The sequence below is a fragment of the Cricetulus griseus genome, unplaced genomic scaffold (assembly GCF_003668045.3).
Source record: "Cricetulus griseus strain 17A/GY unplaced genomic scaffold, alternate assembly CriGri-PICRH-1.0 unplaced_scaffold_150, whole genome shotgun sequence".
NCBI classification, from domain to species: domain Eukaryota; kingdom Metazoa; phylum Chordata; class Mammalia; order Rodentia; family Cricetidae; genus Cricetulus; species Cricetulus griseus.
The window spans coordinates 50,653-75,000 of record NW_023276865.1 but is presented as its reverse complement, the minus strand read 5'-3'; the positions used below and the strand labels follow the sequence as shown (position 1 = coordinate 75,000).

Here is a 24,348-nt window from a genome sequence, read left to right as displayed (position 1 = left end):
CCACATGGAGGGATACTCCCTGAGCCTAGACACCAGGGGGTTTTCCTAGGCCAAAGAATATGACAGATTTTGAACACCCCCCTATGAAAGGCCTCACCCTCCCTGGAGAGCAGAAATGTTATGGGATAGATAGGCTGTTACTTGAGGGGCGGGGGAGGAAGGGATGGGAGGGACCTGGGATTGACATGTAAAATAATTTTCTTCCTAATAAAAAGAATATATGCAGGGTATTTGTTGTGCAAGCCTTTAATAGCAGCACTCCAGAGGCAGAGGCAGGCAGATCTCTGTGAATTCGAGGCCAGCCTTGTCTCCAGAGCGAGTGCCATGATAGGTTCCAAAGCTACACAGAGAGACCCTGTCTCAAAAAAACCAAAAAAAGAAAAAAGAAATACACTTGAAAAAAGAAAGGCAAGCACTCATTCTGTAATTTGTAACTCTCCATGATTTAAAAAACTATTTTCCCCCCTAATAATCTCTGAAGCAATTGACGATAAACACATTTTTCTTCTTATTTTACTTACATAGAAGTATTCATTTGAGATCATTCATTATTTATCTAGTAATTTAGACTAAAGTTCCAGAGGGGAAACAAAAATGTGATTTGAAGGATCTAATTATGTCCAAACTCTTTCTTAAAATTCACATGACAATGTAAAGAAATCTTAATTCCCCTAGGCCTAAACTTGCATGTAATAGGATAGATTTTGTTGAGTTCATCAACATAAAATTCCCACTTTAAAATTCTTTTACTCAAGGCTGGAAAGATGGCTGAGCAGTTAAGAGAATAACCGTTCTTACAGAGGCCACAAGTTTCCTTCATATCTAGCATGTCAGGGCATTCACAGCTGCCTGGGAATCCAGCTCCATGCCTTCTGGGTATTTTTTGTCAGTTTTGGATTGTGTTTGCACATGATATGGTGTAGGTCCTAAATTTATATTTGTGGGATATGGATATACACTTGCCCCAGCATTCTTTGCTTAAAGAACATCCTTTCTACACCAAATTGCTTTGCATATTTGTCAACTATCAGTTCTCCAGCAATCCAGGGATAGTACATATATCAACAAAACCAGTGCCTAAGAGGCAGCAGGGGAACTATTGTCAGTCCTTCTCAGCCTAGACTACACACAAGTTTGATGGCAGCATGGAATACATAGAAAGGTGTTGGCTCAACAGAGGCAGTGGTCTGTAAATGTGTGGGTGTAATCATGCAGTGTTGATTTGTGTCTTTACTTCCCTGCTTGGATTCCTATAGCAGGATGGCCCACTTAATGTAGTTTCATATGCAGATCTCTTATCAGGCAATGCTCTTCTCTGTCTTTATGTTTCTAAGATTCCTAATTTAATGCATTGATCTACAAAGCTTAGAATTTCCCACCCAATTCAAATAGGGTAATCTTATTGTTTTCCATTGTTTCTATAGATCAGTTTTGAATCAATAAACATCTTACCAATAATTAGATGTTTGGTACACGAACATAATATGCCCTTCATTTTTGCAGATTGTGTTCAATTCAGCAATGTATTTGATGTGTTTCAATCTCTAGGTATTACAGATTTATATGGCAGGAATAATTGTTAAGTTTTTACACTGTTTTGATTCACCTATACCTGGTATTATTTTTAAAAATCAATTCCTAATTATATTTTCTGGGAACTAGCTATTAAATTTTCTGTGAACTGTCAGGAACCAAATGTACTCATGACAGATGTTTTTGTTTGAAAGCATGGATTACTGCATGAATAGAGACCTTATTTGATGCTGGATGCAGTTTGCCCACATTTCCCTATCAGTGTGCAGAGGTCATTGACAGTCAATTGAGAGGAATGCCCCAGAGACAAGTCTATGGGCCATCCACACTGGAGCCACACTGAAAGAACATATTTAGTAGCTTTCAGCATCCCGAGTGTGGTTAGAGATGAATCTGTTGCAAGATGTGATTTTACCTCTTGACCTCTCTGTTAACACTGTAATGGGTATCAGGGAGCTAGGATAGTGAGAGGAAGAGGTGTTGTGTCTGTGGAACAGGAATTCCTAGACAGATGTTGGGACTGCAGAGACTGATGGATTGTTGGATAGTACTTGAGTGATGTGGAGAGGAATGAATATTGGAGCCCAGAGGCTAATTACAGTGTGTGCTCACCTTAGCTCATGAGTAGACACTCCTTGGTCCCTCTGTATTGGAATTACCTCATTTCTTGTCACTGGCACTTGATGTTGGACCTGACATCCTTAAAGATTGCTTTTTAAAAATCAGAAAATAATACCTTAAAACAAAGTCTTATTAGTCTACCAGTCAAAGGACTGAATGTCATCACATAGCAGCTAACACCTGTGCTGAGGTTTCTCTGCTTTACGTGACATGCTAAATAATATGTATGTAAGGAGTGACTGGATTCATAGTGGTCTTTGTTCTGTTATTATAAAAAGGTTCTGTAAGTGTTCCCACATTATAACATGGAAATTTTACTATCTTAATCAGTCTCACTCTCATTTTCTCAGTCATATTTAACCCTAGAATAAATTCTCTCTTCATCATTTGAGGGGAGAGCTGTGTGCTTTTTTAATTTACATCTGTAAGTGTGTATTCCCTATATACTTGTGTGTGGGCAAACGTGTCTCTGAAGTTTCCAGGCAAATTCAACTTTTGTCATATTGAGGCTTAAATGATGTGTCCAAGTCATACATAGATTCATGCACATATGAGGAACAAGTTTGTTGTTGCCCTATTTTCAACATTGCTTTCCTTTGCCAGCATCTCTACCACAGAGACATAATGACTTATATGAGAATGGAAGAGAATAATATTATATTCCTGAGAGTAAGTTAAATAACTTATTGCTATGAGAGATTTTTTTTTTTTGGTTTTTCAAGACAGGGTTTCCCTGTGGCTTTGGAGGCTGTCCTGGAACTAGCGCTTGTAGACTAGGCTGGACTCGAATTCACAGAGATCCACCTGCCTCTGCCTCCTGAGTACTAGGATTAAAGGTGTGCGCCACCACCACCCGGCTACTATGAGAGATTTTAAGTGGTATAATTCTACTAGTGTTTCTTAAGTGATGATCTGGTGTTTATATATCAATTACTTATTTCCATACTTATATACTTCTATATTGATTTGTATCAGTATGACTCAGAATACACATTACTATTATCCTCTCATACTGTCCTTCTCTTTATTGAAGACCAATTTGTCCCAGTATTGGCCAGAGGAATCCATTTACAGTGGCATCAGTGTTCATCTGGTGCCTCTGGAGTCTTTGCTGAGTCTAAACATTGCACTCACTGACCCCGTGTATATAAAGGAGGTAATGATACTCACATCCAAGGATCATGTTCAAGACTTAAAGAGGCATAAAATAACCTAGTGTTTCGTGTGTCTTGTTTGGCACACTCCCCTTGCCTCTTTCATGCTGTCAGTGTGATGGCTCTGGCAGGACAGAATGGACATGAGCACATGAAAAGAAGGATAGGATACTTTTCAAGGTAATGGGAAGTGAACAATCTCACATTTCCATTATGTCTGTGCATTCATAGGTCTCACTGTGTGTGTTCAGGGGAATGTGATGAACTGGGAAGAGGAAGACCATCATTGCATAACTTCCACTGATGGAGTCTGCACAGGCAAGCCACCACCATTCCATATCGTGGCTTTTATGTGCTGTCTCATCCTGGTTTCCGCTGTTTAATGTGTAATATTTCCTCTCATGCTGCCTTCCAGTATAAAAGCAAAGGATTTAATCTCTGCATCCCAGAAGCTGGAGCTGTTAGAGAAGAATACATTGTGATGTGACATCTGTCAGACAGAAAGGGTGACTAGAACATGGTGACATTATGGGTAAGTCACTTGTCTTCCTGCATCCTTATCCATTAAGGGCGATCACACTATCCAGTCTTTTGTTCATCAGCAAACCTTTGAGGCATCAATGCCTTGTCATCTCAGATGGATGGAAGGAGCAAGGCACTTTGGAGTAATTATATTGCATCAGCTGTCCCAGGACTCCCTAGTAGGTGTTATATTGAAGGTACTCTGATCTGGTGAGTGCCTGCATGTCTAACTGTTTCTGATATTAACGTGAAGACATTCCCTTCTCTTCAACCCTTCTTGATGTGGTGGAATTTGGAGAGCCTCGTCGAGAGCCCTACCCTCCCTAGGAGTGTAGGGTGGATGGGGTAGGTGCTAAGTGGGGGATTGGGGGAACTGTTTAGTGAGGGCAGGGAGAAGGTATTGACATGTGAAGCAAGCTTGTTCCTAATTTAAATTAAAATTTTTAAAAAAGAGAAAAAGAACAGTGTCTCCAACACATTTTCTCTATGTCTAAAGAGGACCACATCATATCCCATCCCATTATATTTCTTTCCTGAACTATCATCACACAGAACTGAGGAATATGAAGAGAAAAGGCAAATGTGTGCCTTTTTAAATCATATGTATCCAGTACTGCCTCTGTGCACTGAACTGCAAGAATTCCAGCCTGGGTCCTCCTCCTTTTCGAGAGTCCAGAGGAGCTGGGAACAGCAGCTTCAAATAGGCAGACTGCACACACAGGCAGGGTCTGTGCACTCAATGGAAATCTGTGACTGGGAACCTGTCCTGAATCCAGGACCTGTTCTCCACCTTTTCCGGCAACACCTCTCCTTGCTCCTTAGCCACCATTTCTTTTCAAGGCTTGGGCTCCAATTCCAAATGCTCCCTTGGAGTCTGTGATTTTCCCAGTTCTGGCAGCAGCTCAAGACCTCCCCTTGGAGATTACAATGTTTTGGGGGGTGGGAATGGCAGAAGAGTTTTCCACGCCCTCTCTTTCAGGGATTCTCTATGCCTGAGTCTGAGATGAGAACCCTGAAGCAGGGCAGAGAAGGGTCAGTGAGGGGAGGCTGGGTATTCTGGTGGGGTGTGGAGGTCAGGCAGGTGTAACTGGGAGGTTCTGACTTCTCTACCTAACTTGCCTTTAAATACATCTGAATATGCCTCCTAATCTGTGACATGCCTTGTTCCCAGTTTAATCTACTAAAGAAATTCCTGTTGCATGACTCCATGACTGATCTTAGGTCTTCCAAAAATATCTCCAACACAAAGCTTTCCAGGTTGTATCTCTTACAATCACAAATATTGTCTGACCCCCAGCCTTTATCAACTTGTAAACAAGGAGCCTCTCTTTGTGTTCATGTCTTGTACCCTCACCCTCCCCACACATAAGTCTTTGTCTGGTTCCTTTACAGTAGTCTTGAAGCCTCTTTAATGGAATGTTTTTGCCTCCCATCCAAAAGAATGAAAATTCCATCCAATGGGAGACAAGGCACTCTCTCCCTGGTTAAGATTTAATCTACTTGGGTCAGCAAACCAGCAGGCTATAGGAGCCCTTCTCAGAAACAGGAATCCTTACCCCTAAGCCATACTAAAAGATAAAGGGGACTATACTGATTCTTTCTTGAGGCAATATGTCTTCCCTTCCCATAAGTCCTGATCCTGCAGCAGTGTCCTTCAGAACTGTAATCTTGCAGCCTCTTCAATCTGCCCACTTTTCTTCCCTCTTCCTGGTGTGGTTTCAGGAGCTCTTCTTGCTTCCCCTACAGTTTGGGCTTCAATCTTTCTCTGAAGCTCCCTTCCTCCCTACTGTGTGGCTGCTTATGAACTCTGTGTATGTGTGTGTGTGTGTGTGTGTGTGTGTGTGTGTGTGTGTGTGTGTGTGTGTGTGTGTGTGTGTGTGTGTGATCCCTGCAGGCTTATTGCAGATGGTACAACTTTTCCTCTTTGTCTGCTACATAGTTTTCCTTTGGACAGCTGCAGAGAATGGCAGCTTATCTGTCCTTTGGATTTTCAGTTTTTGCTTTCTTTGTTTTCCTATTTGGACAACTTATCTTATTGTATGTGTGGTAGTATTTTGCCTACGTAATTGTAGGAGTACCATGTGGGCACCTGGTATCCAAAGAAGTCACAAATGGCAGGAATGGCAACAGGTTCCTTGAACTGGAGTTATACATGGTTGTGAGGCTTTGGTGAATGCTGGGAACCAAACCTGGGTGTTCTGCAAGAACATGTGCTCTAACGGCATTAACAATGTCTTCCACAGGGTGGAGAGATGACTCAGCTCTTAGGAACCTGGTTCTTACAGAAGGGCCTTGGTCAGTTCTCAGTACCCTAATGGAAGATCAGTTCTTGGGGATCTGATACCCTCTTTTGAACTCTTCCAGCACTAGGAAAACAAAGGCAGTACATGTATGCATGCAGGCAAAATGCCAATATACAGAAAAGACCGTAAATTAATCTACATTTTTCATTGTCATCAATTTTCCATTGAGTCTTTTTAAAATTTATTTTTCATGCAAATTAGTAACAAGCTTGCTTCATACATAAATCCCAGCTCCCTCAACCTCACCTCTTGCCCTGCCACCCACCCTCTCCTCCAATCCCCTTCCTCATCCTCCCTCTGCTCCCCAGGGAGGGAGAGGCCATCCATGGGGGATCTCCAAAAGCCTGTCATTGCAATACAGGCAAAGCCTAGGTCCTAGGCCCTCTCCCAGGTGTCTGGGCTGAGAGAGCATCCCTCCATGTGGCTCGGGCTCCAAAAGTCCATTCATGTGCCATGGATACATACTGATCTACCGGCCACGGCCCCATAGATTATCCAGGCCTCCTCACCAAAACCCAAGTTCAGGAGTCTGCTCATTTCCTACCTATCAGTCTGGGGTCTGTGAGCTCACCTTTTTTCAGTTAAGATATTTCTGTGGGTTTCATCAGCCCGGTCTTTACCCCTTTGCTCATTGCTCCTTTTACTCTGCAACAGTGTTCCAGGAGTTCAGCTCAGTGTTTAGCTGTGGGTGTCTGCCTCTGCTTCCATCAGCCACAGGATGAAGACTCTAGGATGACATATAAGGTAGTCATCAATCTCATTATTGGGGAAGGGCATTTAAGGTAGCCTCTCCACTATTGCTTAGATTGCAAGTTAGTGTCATCCTTGTAGATGGATACTTTGGAAATATCCCTAGTGCCAGATCTCTCCTCAAACAAATGATGGCTCAATCTGTTATGGTACCTGTAATCCTGCTCTCCTCTATTCTTCCCCCAACTCAACCCTCCTGGTCCCCCATGTACTCCTCTCCCCTCTTCTTCTCCCCCCTCTTTCTCTCAGCTCCCTCTCTCCTTCACACCATGCTCCCAATCCGCTTAGGAGATCCTTTCCCATTTCCCTTCTCCAGGGTAGCATGCATGTCTCTCTTTGGTCCCCCCTGTTTCCTACACTCTCTGGACATGTGGGTTCTAGGCTGGCAATACCCTGATCCATGTCTAAAATGAGTGAATACATACCATGTTTGTCATTTTGTGACTGATTTACCTCACTCAGGATGGTTTCTTCTAGTGCCATCTATTTGCCTTCGAATTTCAAGATTCCATTGTTTTTTCCACTCAGCAGTACTCCATTTTGTAAATGTACCACATTTTCTCTAACAACTCTTCAGTTGAGGGGTATCTAGGTTGCTTCCACTTTCTGGCTATTACAAAAAATGCTGCTATGTACATAGTTGAACCGATGTCCTTATTGTATCAATGTGCATCTTTGGGTATATGCCTAAGGATAGAATTCCTGGATCTTGTGGTAGACTGATTCCAAGTTTCCTTAGGAATCTCCATACTGATTTCCAAAGTGGCTGTACAAGTTGGCACCCCCTTTCTCCACATCCTCTCCAGCATAATGTGTCATTTGTGTTTTCGATGTTAGCTATTCTGACAGGAGTGAGATGGATCTCAGAGTTGTCTTGACTTGCATTTCCCTGATGGCTAATAATGTTGAGCACTTTCTTAAGTGTCTTTCAGCCATTTAAGATTCCTCTATTGAGAATTCTCTATTTAGTTCTGTACACCACTATTTAATTGGATTATTTAGTGTTTAGGAGACTAGCTTCTTGAGTTCTTTGTATATTTTGATATCAGCCCTCTGTCAGATGTGGGGTTGGTGAGTAACTTTTCCCATTCTGGGCTGCAGTTTTGTCTTGTTGACTGTGTATTTGCCTGACCAAAGATTCTCAGTTTCAGGAAATCCCATTTACGAATTGACAATGTCAGTGACTGTGCTACTTGTTTTATATTCAGGAAGAGGTCTCCTGTACCAATTTGTTCAAGGGTAATTCCCAGTTTCTCTTCTAAGAGTTTCAGTGTGTCTGGATTTATGTTGAGTGTTTGATCCATTTGGACTTAAGATTTGTGCATAGAGATAGATACGGATCCATCTGCAGTCTTCTACATGCCATCGTCCAGTTAAAACCAGCAAAATTTGTTGAAGATGCTTTCCTTTTTCCATTGTAGAGTTTTAGTTTCTTTGTCAGAGATCAGGTGTTCATAGGTGTGTGGCTTAATATCAGTGTCTTAAATTCGATTCCATTGGTCTATGTGCCTATTTTTGTTTCAATGTCAAGCTGTTTTCATTACTATAGCTCTATAGTAAAGCTTGAAGTCAGGGATGGTTTTGCCTCTGAAGTTCCTTTATTGTACAGGTATGTTTTGGCTATCGTGGATCTTTGGTTTTTCCATATAATGTTGACAATTGTCCTTTCAAATTCTGTGAAGAATTGTGCTGGCATTGTTATAGGGATTGCACTGAATCTGTAGATTGCTTTTGGTAATATTGCCATTTTTACTATGTTGATTCTACCTATCCAAGTGCATGGGAAATCTTTCCATTTTCTGGTAGCTTCTTCCACCTTCACCAAAAGGCAGAGAGAGAACATACAAATTAACAAAATTAGAAATGAAAGGGGGGTTATAACAGCAGATTTGGGGAAATCCACAGATTGAAAACCAGTACTCCACAAAACTGGAAAATTTAAAGAAATGGACAATTGTCTATATAGATATATCACTTACCAAAATTAAATCAAGAACGGATAAACAATTTAAATAGACTTATAACCCCTAACGAAATAGAAGCAGTCATCAAGAGACTTCCAACCAAAAAACAAATACAATGCTAGTTGGTTTTAGCACAGAATTCTACCAGAATTCAAAGAAGAGCCAATACCAATACTCTTCAAATTGTTCCACACAATAAAAACAGAAGGATCATTGCCAATCTCTTTTTAACAGTCTAAATTACCTTGGTACCCAAATCACACAAAGATACAACTAAGACACCAAACTACAGATCAATCTCCCTCATGAACATTGATGCAAAAATATTCAAAAAATACTGGGAAATCTAATCCAAGAAGAAATCAGAAAAATCACACACCACGATTAAGTAGGCTTCACCCCAGGGATGCAGTGATGGTTCAACATTCAAAAATCCATCAGTGTAATCCACCATATAAACAATCTGAAAAAGAAAAACCACATGATCATCTCACTAGATGCCTTTCACAAAATTCAACATCCCTTCATGATAAAGGTCTGAGAGAGATCATGGATAACAGGAACATTCCTAAAGATAATAAAAACAATATACAGCAAACCAACAGCCAACATCAGTCTAAGTGGAGAGAAATTCAACATGATTCCCCTAAAATAAGGAACAAGACAAGGCTGTCCACTCTCTCCGTACCTCTTCAATACTGTAGTTGAAGTTCTTTCTAGAGCAATAAAACAACAAAAGGAGATCAAATGGATACAAATTGGATCGGAAGAAGTCACATCTTCACTATTTGCAGATAATGTGAGAGTCTACATAAGTGACCTGAAGAATTCTACCATGGGACTCCTGCAGCTGATAAACACCTTTAGAAAAGTGGCAGGGTACAAAATAACTCAAAAAAATCAGTAGCCCTACTATATATAGACAATAAATATTCTGAGAAAGGAATAAGAAACATCACTCTTTACACTATCCAAAAACAACATAAGATATCTTGGGATAAATCGAACAAAACAGGTGAAAGACCTGTATGACAGGAACTTTGAGTAATTAAAACAGCAAATTAAAGAAGATACCATTGAATCTTTTTTTAAAGTCCTTTATTAATGAGACCAAGAACCTCAAGATGTACTGATGATTTTTCTGGTATCAATCTGTCTTTATGATTAGTGTTGTTTTTCTTTTCTTTTTTGAGACAGGGTTTCTCTGCAAAATAGCCTTGGCGTCTTCAAAATCATTTTGTATACCAGGATGGCCTTGAACTCACAGAGGTCACCCACCTCTACCTCCCGAGTGCTGGGATTATAGGCAGGCACCACAATGCTAGGCTTCCAGATGTCTTAAAATGTATATTAACTGTGAGATGAACTATTTGTTTGTTTCAGGTTTTTCTTGTCATAATATAACAATATTTGGCATTTTAAAAAAAACCATAATGTCTGACATGGAAAAGTTTGGGAAGTCTGGCCATTTAGTGTGACATCAGTAAGGAGTCCATTATCTCTTCTTAGTTCTTAAGTCTTTTATGGACATAGGTATGCTTATATACTCTAGTTTATAAAATATAAAAGGATTACACTTTATCACTCTTTTCTGTTGCATAATCATACACTGTAAAGAAGACCGCTGCAAGCTTTTTAATACTCAAGGATTTTTTAACATGTATTTGTTCAGAATTTGCACACCGACTTTGTTGTGGTTCATTTTCTGTTCTGTGGAGGTATGTTTCAAACAGTGTCACTGCTACCAATTGGCTGGCCAGAGTTACATACAATAGCACATTCATCAGAATAACACCAAAATTTTCAATGGAGAATTTCAAATCCACAAAGCCTCATTAGTGGGACCTAATTCTTATTTTATGGATGATGGAAATAGGGATCATAATGCCTAGCAATGTGGCCTAAACTCTGTAGTAAAAGAATTATTCTAAAAGTAAGAAAGAGAGTGTAACAATAAGTCTTTACTCCATCTGTGTGAGCTATCACGGCCCTGCCCTGCCACAAGGGCGCTTTTTGCCAGGCTGCCTGAGTTCTGTCCTGCACCCTGTTATGTTCCCAAGTAACAAACAGAGACTTATATTAGGAACAAATGCTGTTTGGCCAATGATTAGGATTTCTCATCTGCTAGTTTGGTCTTAATTATCAACCATAATCATAAGACTTATCTTATGAAGACGTCTTCTGCTGGCACCCTGTGTTTCTGGCAGATCACATGGCGGCTCCAGAACAGAGACTAGGAGGAAGAGAGAAGGGCCCACTTCCTTCTTGCCCTTGCTTATATATGAGTCTCCATGCTATATCACTTCCTGCCTGGATCACCACTTCTTTACTCCATTTCCCAGAATCCTCCTTGACTCCTAGTACTGCCTAAGTTGCTGCCTCATATGCCAAACAGTAATTTCTCATCCAATAAGACAAATCATACACAGAAGCACTTCCCCCCTCATCTCTCTTTTGTGTCTAAATAAAAATTAGGGTAACTTATTTTTCATAAAAGCAAAAGAAAACTGCAACAATAACTATCTGTCTTCAACTCCATCAAAGACCACAAAAGGATAATATATAAACTCTAGTATTGACAGAGACATCTCACTACATGGACATTCATCCAAACTTCCTATGTAACGTTGGTGCATCATTCTTCAGCCCATAGGACACAGTGTGTCTGGCACTCTTCTCCATTTCAGCAGGAATCCTTTAGTACTGTCTTGTTTTGTAAGTTTAGCTGTCAATTTCTTGTGGGTCCTGCATGTCCAGTTTAAACAGCAACTAACAGTCCAGGCAAGAGCAGTTTCTTGCCAAATGGCTAACCTTGCCATGTTGAAGGCAAACTCCATAACGAGTTTCTTTGATGCCCATCTTCCTTTCTGACATAATTGGTGTACCAGGAACAGTTGTGTCTCACTGTCAAGAAAACCCTAAACCATTTAAATGCCATGTACTCTGAGGTCTTTAAAGGATTTGAAGAATACCTGTCCATCTCAAATACACTGTTTATCTAGAAAACCTAACTAACCTAATTATAAATTCTGACTATTACAGGTGATTATATAATCTGTATTTCATTATGTATTACATTGTAAAAGATCTGTATAACACAATACCTAACGAGAGGAGAGATATAAATGTCACAAAATTGATCTTAAATTTGTATCAATAAATGAAAAGTCACACTAATGCAAAGTATCCATTCCTATATCCTATTACCCCCTTTCCTTTAAAAAGAGATTGACTGTGATCATTCCCATTCATAATCAACTCCATTTAAATGTAATCAAACATTTATGAACAATATTTGGGAGTTTGGGGACCATTCATTCCAAAGTGATTCCTGCTGGTTGGCAGCGATGTCCATATCTTGGGGATCATGATAAAACACAGAAATCAGACCAAGTCCTTTTTTATGTTGTCTGAAGGGCTACATTGCCTCAGCTCTTATAGATGTAGGATCAGTTGGGCCACTGCTTCAGGGGTCTTATTGATCAAACCATATTAGTCTGGAAGGAATGAATAGCATTCCCTTTTCTGTGGAAAAACAAGCAAGAAATCTTTTCCCAAGTAGCCTGTCCTTAGACTTAATTTTTGAAGCCAAAGCATTGTTAAAATGTGTAAGTTGGGTTAACTTAGCAGCATTGATAATCAAATGTATTGTAGCAGCTTTTGCTCTTTCCTAGGCAATCAAACAATTTAAAGACAACACTATATCATAGTACGAGACTCTCTGTGTATTTTCCATCTTTATCTGGCTTTTTATGACTCTATTTCTTTTACTTTTATTTTTTTCCTTTTATGAGACAGGTTTTCTCTGTGTACCTTTGGCTGCCCTTGAATTCACTCTGTACACTGGGCTGGCCTTGGAATCCCAGGGATCTGTTTGCCTCTGCCTCCCGAATGCTGGGATTAAAGGCATGTGCCACATTTGCCCAGCCACTCAATTTTTTCTTCCTCTTTTTCTCTCACAAGCCTACATATATTTTTCAACACTGTAAAGATTTAGAGGTTTTTCTTCATCTGAATCTGTCTTTACTGTAAATCTTTACCTTTTTCAGTCCACGTAATCTTTTAACTGTCAAACAACACCGCCAATACTAAAATGGCAAATTTCTTAGCCGATGTCTTCTAAGGAGCATTCTGCCGGCTTGGAGATGTTGTCACTGCCACATTCAGCTGCGTGGGGCATGAACCAACAACAAAAGCCTCCTGCTCTACAGACTGAGCTAGCTGGGCCTCTTATAAGGGAGCCCTGCATTTTTTCCACTTAGGGTGAGTGAGAAAACCTCTTTTTAAAGGAAGCAAGTCTCTGCTTGTCTCTAGCAAAACAGAGACCACCTGAGAAAATGCTGCTACCAAGAAGTCGTGCTTGTCTCTGACCTTTTGCTGCCCAAAATCCCTTTTTCTGCTTTTTTGAAGTTTACATGGAAGTTTGTAACACTACCTCCAGCTGCCTGGGCTCTGCCACTGTTTGATTAGTCTCGGGAAGGTGGCTTGCTGCACCTGGCAACTTGTGGTAGGAGGTTCCCCTCTTCCTCTGTGAAACTCGGGGCGTGGGGTGATCCCACACACTGATACCATTCTGTAACAATAAGGCCTTAATCCAAGCATCCTCAGCCCTGCCGCCACCTTAGCACTTTCTGCCAGGCCGCCCAAGATCTGCTTGCTGTCACGTTAAGGTCACAAGTGACATACAGAGACTTATATTAGGCACAAATGCTGCTTGGCCAATGACTAGGATTTCTCATCTGTTAGCTCAGTCTTAATTATCATAAATCTATATATTTTATAAGACTTATCTTTTATAGGAAGCCTTCCACTGGTGCCATCTCTTGCCGGCAGATAAAATGGCTACTCCAGAGCACAGTCCAGGAAGAAGAGGTAAGAGCTGACTTCCATCTTCCCCTCGTTTATATATGAGTCTCTCTGCTATGTCACTTCCTTGTCTGAATCACCCCTTTTTTACTACATTTCTCAGAATCCTCCTTCACTCCCACTACCCCTAACTTGCTGCCTCATTGGCCAAACAGTACTTTACTTATCACACAAGAAGACAAGCACCTTTCTCCATTTGCTCAGTGCAGGAATTTTAGGCACGTGCCATAAATCTGGGTTAAAAGTATTTTTGTTGTTGATTTTGGGGATATTTTTGTTGGTTTGATTTTTAATATTCCTTGGCTATTTAGTGTAGGCTTTGGAGAAAAACCTTGCAGTTTCTCCCACTGACGGATTGCGCATCTTGGGCATCTCTCTGTAGCGGTGTTCCACAGTCCTGTCATACATCCATGCTATGTAACCATGGTAGTCTCATAAGCTCACTACTACAATTCACAAATTCCTGAAGGGAGATACATTATTTCCAAATGCTGAGTAATGTCTATTGTGGTCCCATCTACACCATCTTAGTTATGCATCTCAATTGCTTCCCTTCTAAGGAAGGCATTTAGATTTGAGCGAAAAGTATGGAGACAAGGGAGGACAACATTTCAAGAGGCATTTTTCTTCTCTATAAACGAAAATGTTTGAAAACATTAAAGACTGATGTGTTTTTCCAAAGGCAGACCCAAGCTCTCCCCCAAGGCAGGCAGGACACAGATGCCTTAAGCGCCATGTGGTTTGACATGGCCAGCTGAGCCAAAGGCCATGGGTAGAGTAAGAGAAGGAAGACCCCCAAGGGCTTGAGGGCTCAGGTTGGAGGCTGGGAAGTTAGACCTAGCTGTCTTCATCATCGTGGTCCTCATGCTCATCCTCTGGGAAGTGAGCTTGCTTCTTTGGAACATTCCGTGCAGACACTGGGCCAGTTTCTCAATACAGTCCCTCACGGGGTGCAAACATAGAAAGAGGAGAGCTGTGATGTGATGCTGTCTCCATGGCACATTTCCTGTCTCTTCTGTCCATCTAAAGACAGCTGTGCAGTGTGACAGCATAGTCTTCAGCTAGACCACTGCGGGGATCTCCATCTGACAGAATGAGAGCCAAGGGGCAGATGGATGTGACCCCGATGGCCTGCAGTTGGTGTGGACCATGGAAGTCCAAGCTGCTGCAGCTGTATATGGTGTGCTGTCCATGGGGTGCAGATGACCTCTCCATTGCCCTGAACAGTGTTGATAGAGTGTCCATCCAGGTAGACATCTACGGTTGACAGGCATGAGGCGGGGCCTCTAAGAATCACCACTTCATAGAAGAATTGGTATAAGTTGACCTGCTTTCGGTCTTCTATGTCCCAGCCGTTTTCACTGAGGCCATTATGATACTGTCAACTTGGACTTATACTACAATCTAAAATTGAATTCAAGTGGATGGGCCTGAATAATTGCAAGTATTTTTTATTTTTAGCCTGCTGTTTTTTGAAGAATATAAAGTTTATCATGATTATTATTATTATTAGGTTTTGAATGACAATAGATTGTTTTCTCATCCAAGAAATGCCATGAAATTATTATTAAAGCACTCAATGGATACCCACAAAATATATACAAAAGAAGTAATGCGGTTGCTTTCAGGCCGTATAAATGCTGGGCCACTCGTCGTGACTTCATATAAGCCCTAATCCCTCTTCTCTCCTGTGTGGGGAAGTAGCTCAGTGGTAGAGCTCTTGCTTTACAAGCATGAAGTCCCGAGTTTGATTCCCAGTGCTCCCACACACAACTTTTAACTGTTCCCTTTCAGGATCTATTCATACAAGGTGTGACAGACTTTAACTTCCTGCTGTAAGGTCAAATTTCCATAGGTAATTAGTGAATGAAATTGCTCATCTGTCACCTGACAAAGATCTTCAAGATCTTCATCTATAACTTGACAACATTTTCGAAGACAACCATAGTCTGGTGAAGAACCTGGCCTTGCTTCCAGGGATATGCTTTCTTGTAACAAAGAAGCTAAGCTCTGCTTTCTTGATGGTGGCAGTTTCTCCAGTGAGTATGATTTCTAAGGTGAAAACAAGGGTGAAGAGTTCTTGTAGTGAGAGAAAGAGAGGTAGGGCTGGGCGGAGCCATTGCTGGTTACTGAACACAGGAAGCATTTGTGGTTGTCATAGAAACCTGGGGTCATTATGGCGACTGTTTTCAATGGCTACACAGGAGTTGTCCTGGAAAGGAGAATTCCTGATGATTGTACTGAGTGAGCTTCTGGGTTCCCAGAGGTGAGTACCTGAATCTTCCTGAGGGTGGGGAGGCAGATGCAGGGATCCCACACCCAAGTAGGTTCATTCTCCCTTCGAGATTTGCAGCCAGGTGTCTGCAGAAGGAGAGAGAGTGGGGACCATCTGCCTCCTGCATGTGCTGTGTTGTCTGGACCTGGCTGTGCTGGAGCCATAGGAGGAGTGTTCTGGGGGAGGGAGCAGCAGGGAGATAGACAGTAGAGTGAGCTCTCTCTGATCCCAGCTTGCTGCTCCCTGAAAAGGGATCAGATTGCTCCCGCACAAGATCTGAGGGACATAAAGCAGGAAAGTCTAAAGGCTAATCAGTGATTACCTCAGATGCCTCTGTAATATGCAGTTGGTTAGAGGATTATTGTTCCTCCTTAGTAGTTTGTGAGTTAGTTTTGTTTTCAGACAACGTTTCATTATGTCCTACCCTGGCTGGGAACTCTCAATGAATCTCCTGCCTCAGTTGCCCTGTAAAGGGATTACACGTGTGGGACACTGTGTACTAGTCACCAGTTTGTGATTTTAATTTCCTTTTTTGTGGGTCCCACCCTCCCAGGTGACAGTGATCTCTCCTCAGAGTCCCTGTCATGATGCTCTCTGCATAAGGCATTAAAATTTCTATTGAATGTCTTATAAATAGAACCAAACCTATCAATGGCCCCTTGAACAGCACACCTACATCTTTCGAATTTCTCAGTTTCTATTGACTGACTTTGTGAGTTTTGTATTTTTTACGGGATTTATTTACGGAATAAGTTTGTGTAACTTTCCTCCTAATAGGCTTATATCTTTTCAGTTCTCATCCTTTGGTTGGAATAGTAGGCGATTTTATGTTTTAAGTATTCCTCCTTCCCAGGTCATTCAGTTATAGCTTCATTTTAAAATTAATTTTAATTTAAAGTAAAAGGAATCTTAGATTACATTCCATTCACACTATGCTCTGCTCACATCTTCTAACCCCGAACCCCCACAATAAGTCCCCCATGAAAACCTGTGAGAGCATTAGGCCTCACATAAGGTGTCATCATCAATGTCTGTCACATCAATAGGTTCAGGACCTAGTCTCTAGTCCCTCCCCCGTGTGTGTAGACTGAGAGAGTGCCCTCCCCTGTGTGTGTAGACTGAGAGTTTCCTCCCCCCATGTTTGTAGATTGAGAGACTACCCTCCCCCGTGTGTAAACTAAGAGAGTACCCTCCCCTGTGTGTCTAGATTGGGAGAGTGTCCTCCCCCATGTGTATAGAATGAGAGAGTTTCCTCCCCCATGTGTAGACTAAGAGAGTGTCCTCCCCCGTGTCTAGACCGAGATAGTAGCTCCCCCTTGTATCTAGACTGTGAGAATTTCCCCCCACGTGTGTCTACACTGAGAGAGTATACTTCCCCGTGTGTCTAGACTGAGAGAGTATACTACACCGTGTGTGTAGACTGAGAGAGTATGCTCCCCCATGTGTCTACACTGAGAGAGTTTCCTCCCCCGTGTGTCTAGACTGAGAGAGTGTCCTCCCCGGTGTGTGTAGACTGAGAGAGTGTCCTCCCATGTGTGTTTAGACTGAGAGAGTGCCCTCCCCTATGTGTCTACACTGAGAGAGTGTCCTCCCCCGTGTGTGTAGACTGAGAGTGTTTCCTGCCTCCACAGGACAAAATTCTGGTTGTACTTCCAGAGGCAGGAAAAGACTGCCCAAGCCTCCAACTGACAGCTGTGTTCAGGGGGCCTGGACAGTCTTATTCTGGCTTCCCAGGTGTCTGGCTGGCGGCCTAGGTGGTCTGTCTTTGTAAGGTCAGGCATTTCATTGCTGCTGATTCCTCTTTCCAACTGGATTATGTTTGGCTCAGTGCTTAGGTCAGTGCTCAGATAGGTCTGGAACTTGCAGTGATCAGGCAGCCTCTGGGTCCAGAGTGCTAGGACTAAGTCGTGAGCCAACAACATCCTGCTTGCTTACATTCATAGTTGGGGTATTTCTTTAAATTCCAGATTTCTCTGTGCCAGATATGGTTTTTATTTGATGTCTTTTCTGTGAAATCTTCACCTAGGCACAGTGACATGGATTTTCTTCTGTGTGTTCTCTTGGACATTTACAGGTTTAACTTTATATTCTTACTTTGTTTGGGAAGTAAGCCTTACAAATGTTTTTTCGGTTTCTAAATTACCCTTTTACCCTACATGACAGCATCATCCTACAAATCCAAGTATTAGGCAAATGGATGGAAACAGAAGAAACCATTCTTAGCGAGGTAACCCAGTCACAAAAAGACAAGCATGATATGTACTCACTCTTACGTGGATTTCAGACATAGAGTAAAGGATTGCCAGCCTGCACTCCATGATTCCCAAGAGGCTGTAATCAAGGAGGACCCTAAAAGAGACATACATGGTCCCCTGGGGAAGGGGAAAGGACAAGATCTACTGACCAAATTGGGAGTAAGGGTAGAGGGGAGAGGGAACTAGGAGAGTGAGAAGGGGAAAAGAAGAGGGATGAGGAAGACATGATGTGGCAGGGAGATTGAGTTGGGGGAAGAACAGAAGTGAGCAAGATAAGAGATACTATAATAGAGGGAGCCATTATAGGTTTAAAGAGAAATCAGGCACTAGGAAAATGTCTGGATACATACAAAGATGACACCACCTAACAATCTAAGCAACAGAGGAGAGGCTACCTTAAATGCCCTCTCTTGATAATGAGATTGATGACTAATTGATATGCCCTAGTATAGCCTTCATCCAGTAGCTGGTGGAAATAGAAGCAAACAACCTCATCTAACCCTTGAAATGAACTGAAATCCAATTGCAGAGAAGAGGACTCATGAGTAAATCTTTTCATGTAAGGCTGGTGAAACACACAGAAATAGCTGCCCTGGACCAGGGAGAGTTCTTGTTCCCTGGACTGACAGCTGGGAAACCAGCATGGGACTGATCCAGACCCCCTGAAAGTGGATGTCAGTGTGGAGACCTTGCAAATCTATGCGGCATGTTGTAGTGAATCAGCACCTATCCTTAGCATACGAATGGACTTTGGAAGCCAAACCCACAAGGAGGAATACCCCTGAGCCTAGACCCAAAGAGCTTGGCCTAGGGTCTATCCCAAAGGATATAAAAGACTTTGAAGTCCACCTATGGAAGGCCTCAACCCTCCTCAGGAACAGAAATATTATGGGACATGTAGGGTGTCAGTTGTGTGGGACAGGGAAAGAGGGGAGTTGAGGGACCTGGGATTGACATGTAAAATAATTTATTTTCTAATAAAAAAAGAAAATATTCTTCAAAAAAGAAATCCAAGTATTCATTCTGCAATTAGCAACTATCCATGATTTACAAAACGATCTTTCCACATAATAATCTCTGAAGCACATTGATTATAAATGCATTTTTCTTCTTATTTTTCTTACCTAGAAGTATTCATTTGAGATCATTCAATATATATCCAGTAATTTACACTAAAGTTCCTGAGGGAAAACAAAAATATGATTTGAAGGATCAAATTATGTCCAAGATGTTTCTTGAATTTCACAAGACAATGTAAACAAAGCTTAATTCCCCCTAGGCCTAAATTTACATATTATGGGACAGATTTGGTCAGTTGTTCAATATGAAATTCCCACTTTAAAATTCTTTTACTCAAGGCTGGAAAGTCGGCAGAGCAGTTAAGAGAACAACTGTTCTTACAGAGGACACAGGTTTCATTCACATCTAGCATGTCAGGGGGTTCACAGCTTCCTGGAACTCCAGCTCCAGACGTAGTGTGACTGCATTTGGGCTTTTGGTTTCTCTTTGCTTCCTGCAGTACAGACTGCTGCCACGCCGGCTGGCTAGGTCGCTCTGTAAGTAAGGCTTTTCCCTATTAAATACCCTTATATTTCTACCTGACTCCCCACAAATAAGACTTTAGCTGGTTCCCTTATAATAGTCTTGAAGCCTCTTTAATGGAATGTTTTTGCCTCCCTTCCAAATGAATTAAATTTCCATCTAATGGGAGACAAGACACTCTCTCCCTGGTTAAGATTTAATCTACTTGAGTCAGCAAACCAGCAGGCTATAGGAACCCTTCTCAGAAACAGGAATCCTTACCCCTAAGCCACACTAAAAGACAAAGGGGACTATACTGATTCTTTCCCGAGGCAATATGTCTTCCCTTCCCATAAGCCCTGCTCCTGCAGCAGTGTCCTTCAGAGCTGTAATCTTGCAGCCTCTTCAATCTGCCCACTTTCCTTCTCTCTTCCTGGTGTGGTTTCAGGAGATCTTCTTGCTTCCCCAACACTGTGGGCTTCACTCTTTCTCTGAAGCTCCCTCCCTCCCTCCCTACTGTGTGGCTGCTTATGAACTCTGTGTGTGTGTGTGTGTGTGTGTGTGTGTGTGTGTGTGTGTGTGTGTGTGTGTGTGTGTGTGTGATCCCTGCAGGCTTACTGCAGATGGTACACCTTTTCCTCTTTGTCTGCTACATAGTTTTCCTCTGGACAGCTGCAGAGATTTGCATCTTCTCTGTCCTCTGGATTTTCAATTTTTGTTTTCTTTGTTTTCCTCCTTAGGACAACTTATTTTATTGTGTGTGCGAATATTTTACCTGCATAAGTGTAGGTGTACCATGTGGGTACCTGGTATCCAAAGAAACAGAAATGGCAGGAATGACACCAGATTCTTTGACCTTGAGTTATACATGTGTGTGAGCCTATTGGTGAATGCTGGGAACCAAACCTGGGTGTTCTGCAAGGACAAGGACTCTAAAGGCATTAGCATTGTCTTCCAGAGGCTGGAGAGATGGCTCAGCTCTTAGGAACCCTGGTTCTTGCAGAAGGCCCTTGGTCAGTTCTCAGTACCCTAATGGAAGATCATTTCCTGGGGAACTGATACCGTCCCTTGAACTCTTCCAGCACCAGGAAAACATGGGCAGTACATGTATGCATGCAGGCAAATGCACATAGACAGAAAAGACCATAAATTAATATGTATTTTTCATTGTCATCAATTTTCCATTGAGTCTTTTTTAAATTTATTTTTCATGTAAATGAGTAACAAGCTTGCTTCACATTTCAATCCCAGCTCCCTCAAACTCACCTCCTGCCCTGCCACCCACCCTCTCCTCCAATCCCCTTCCTCATCCTCCCTCTGCTCCCCAGGGAGGGAGAGGCCCTCCATGGGAGATTCCCAATATCTGTCATTTCCAATACAGGCCAAGCCTAGGTCCTAGGCCCTCTCCCATGTGTTTGGGCTGAGAGAGCATCCATGTGGCTTGGCCTCCAAAATTTCATTTGTGTGATAGGGATACATACTGATCTACTAACCACGGCCCCGTAGATTATCCAGGCATCCTCACAAACACCCAATTTCATGAGTTTGGAGCAGTTTTATGCTTGTTTCCCAGCTATCAGTCTGGTATCCATGTGCTCCCCCTTGTTCAGTTAATCTGCTTCTGTGGGTTTCACCAGCCCAGTCTTGACCCTTTTGCTTATCGCTCCTTTCTCTCTGCAACTGGATTCCAGGAGTTCAGCTCAGTGTTTAGCTGTGGGTGTCTGACTCTGCTTCCATCAACCACTGGATGAAGGCTCCAGGATGGCATATAAGGTAGTCGTCAATCTCATTATTGGGGAAGGGCATTTAAGGTAGCCTCTCCACTATTGCTTAGATTGCAAGTTAGTGTCATCCTTGAAGAACTCTGGAAATCTCCCTAGTGCCATATCTCTCCCCAAACCTATAGTGAATCCATCTGTTATGGTACCTGTAATCCTGCTCTCCTCTATTCTTCCCCCAACTCAACCCTCCTGGTCCCCCATGTACTCCTCTCCCCTCTTCTTCTTCTCCCCCCTCTTTCTCTCAGCTGCCCCTCTCCTTCACACCATGCTCCCAATCCACTCAGGAGATCCTTTCCCATTTCCCTTCTCCAGGGTACCATAAATGTCTCTCTTTGGTCCTCCCTGTTTCCTACACTCTCTGGATTTGTGGATTGCAGGCTGGCAATACCCTGATCCATGTCTAAAATGAGTGAATACATACCATGTTTGTCATTTTGTGACTGGTTTACCTCACTCAGGATGGTTTCTTCTATTGCCATCTATTTGCCTTCGAATTTCAAGATTCCATTGTTTTTTTTCTACTCAGCAGTACTCCATTTTGTAAATGTACCACATTTTTGTCTAACCACTCTTCAGTTGAGGGGCATGTAGGTTGCTTGCTGGTTCTGGCTATTACAAATAATGTTGCTTTGAACATAGTTGAACAGATGTCCTTATTGTATGAATATGCAACTTTTGGGTATATGCCTAAGGATTGAATTGCTGGATCTTGTGGTAGACTGAGTCACATTTTCCTGAGAAATCTCCATACTGATTTCCAAAGTATCTGTACAAGTTGGCACCCCCATCATCAGTGAAGGAATGTTCCCCTTTCTCCACATCCTCTCCAGCATAAAGTGTCATTGGTGTTTTTGATTTTAGGTATTCTGACAAGAGTTGAGATGGTATCTCAGAGTAGTTTTGATTTGCATTTCCCTAAGGGCTAAGGATGTTGAGCACTTTCTTAAATGTCTTTCAGCCATTTTTGATTCCTCTATTGCGAATTCTGTATGTAGTTCTGTACCCAACTTTTTTATTGAATTATGTGGTGTTTTTGAGACTAGCTTCTTGAGTTCTTTGTATATTTTGTATATCAACCCTCTGTCATATATGGGGTTGGTGAATAAATTTTTCCATTCCAGGGCCTGGGGTTTTGTTTTGTTGACTGTGTCCTTTGCCTTACAGAAGCTTCCCAGTTTCAGAAGGTCCCATTTAATAATTGTCAATGACAGTGACTGTGCTACTTGTGTTATATTCAGGAAGTCTCCTGTACCAATTTGTTCAAGGGTACTTCCCAGTTTCTCTTCTAAGAGTTTCAGTGTGTCTGGATTTATGTTGAGTGTTTGATCCATTTGGACTTAAGCTTTGTGCATAGAGATAGATATGGATCCATCTGTAGTCTTCTACATGCCATCGTCCAGTTAATGCCAGCACCATTTGTTGAAGATGCTTTCCTTTTTTCTGTTGTATAATTTTAGTTTCTTTGTCAGAGATCAGCTGTTGGTAGGTGCGTGGTTTAATATCAGGGTCTTCAATTCCATTCCATTGGTATACTTGTCTATTTTCGTGGCAATGTCAAGCTGTTTTCATTACTATAGCTCTATAGTAAAGCTTGAAGACAGGGATGGTGTTGCCTCCTGACGTTCCTTTATTGTACAGGTGTGTTTTGGCTATCGTGGATCTTTTGTTTTTCCATATAATGTTGAGAATTGTCCTTTCAATGTCTTTGAAGAATTCTGCTGGGATTGTGATAGGGATTGCCCTGAATCTGTAGATTGCTTTTGGTAATATTGCCATTATTACTATGTTGATCCTACCTATCCAAGAGCATGGGAAAACTTTGCAGTTTCTGGTAGCTTCTTCCAACCTAACCAAAAGGCAGAGAGAGAACATGAAAATTAACAAAATCAGAAATTAAAAGGGGTTCTAATGTGGAAATTACCAATAAGGAGCCAGGTAGAAATACAAGGGATTTTAATAGGGAAAAAGCCTTACTTACAGAAAGACCTAGCCAGCCGGCGGGCAGCGGTCTATACAGCCAGCCGAAAGGTGAAACCGAAAGCAGCCCACCACGTAAATTTCCCTCACTCTGCATTACTCTCACCATGCCCTCGCAGGCATGGTCAGGCACACCTGTAGCCAGCCCCTAAGTAGGCATGGTTACAGCATCCTCTACAATTCCCCTTTTAATCTAAAAAAGGATTAAAACTTACAGTGTAAAGTATCCAAAATTAACAATCTTAAAGGTGAAATATAAGAAGATACAACAATTTGCTTATGTCACATCCTAACTATGTCTATTTTAAGTAAATCCCAAAGTCATATGAAAGAGGTGTCCAAGCCTGAACACCTCCTTCCGATCACAACCATAAACAATAGGAAGCTATCCCTAACTAGGTATATACACTATCCTAAGTGACAACAATTGGGGAAAGGGGACCTAGCATTCTCCAAGTTACTTCCTGCTGAAATGGGACGATGACATCCTTGTGGGGTCCTCTAGGAAGAAAGTGTTAGTACAGTGAAAGTCTTGATTGTATTCTATCCAGTCCATGTTAGATGGGATTCGATTGATTGAAGATCTCACTTGAAATCCTCAACTTGATTGAAGTCAGTACCCGAAGCTCTGGCCGGAGTGTCCATTGAAATGGAGCAAGTTGGATCCAGGGCAGTCAAGGAGGTGTGACCCATTTTCTTTCCAGGGTGTCCATGGATTGCTGTCAGGCAGGTTTTCATTGGCTGTGTGGGATTCAAGCATAAACAGTTAGCAGAGAAATGTTTGCTTGTGTATATACACGTACTGGGAAAGGCAACTATGGGAGAA

The 24,348-nt window shown here is 41.9% G+C and overlaps 1 long non-coding RNA gene across 2 annotated transcripts in view; it reads left to right on the top strand.

Annotated features, from left to right (window-relative positions):
- Nucleotides 1-3,720: 3,720 nt before the first annotated feature.
- The window catches only part of LOC113831634, a 62,257-nt gene continuing 41,629 nt past the window's right edge, over nt 3,721-24,348 (top strand). For both annotated transcript variants that reach the window (XR_004772629.1, XR_004772628.1), the window contains exons 1-2: nt 3,721-3,840; nt 13,647-13,719. This is a non-coding gene — a long non-coding RNA (uncharacterized LOC113831634). The remainder of the gene's footprint in view (nt 3,841-13,646; nt 13,720-24,348) is intronic.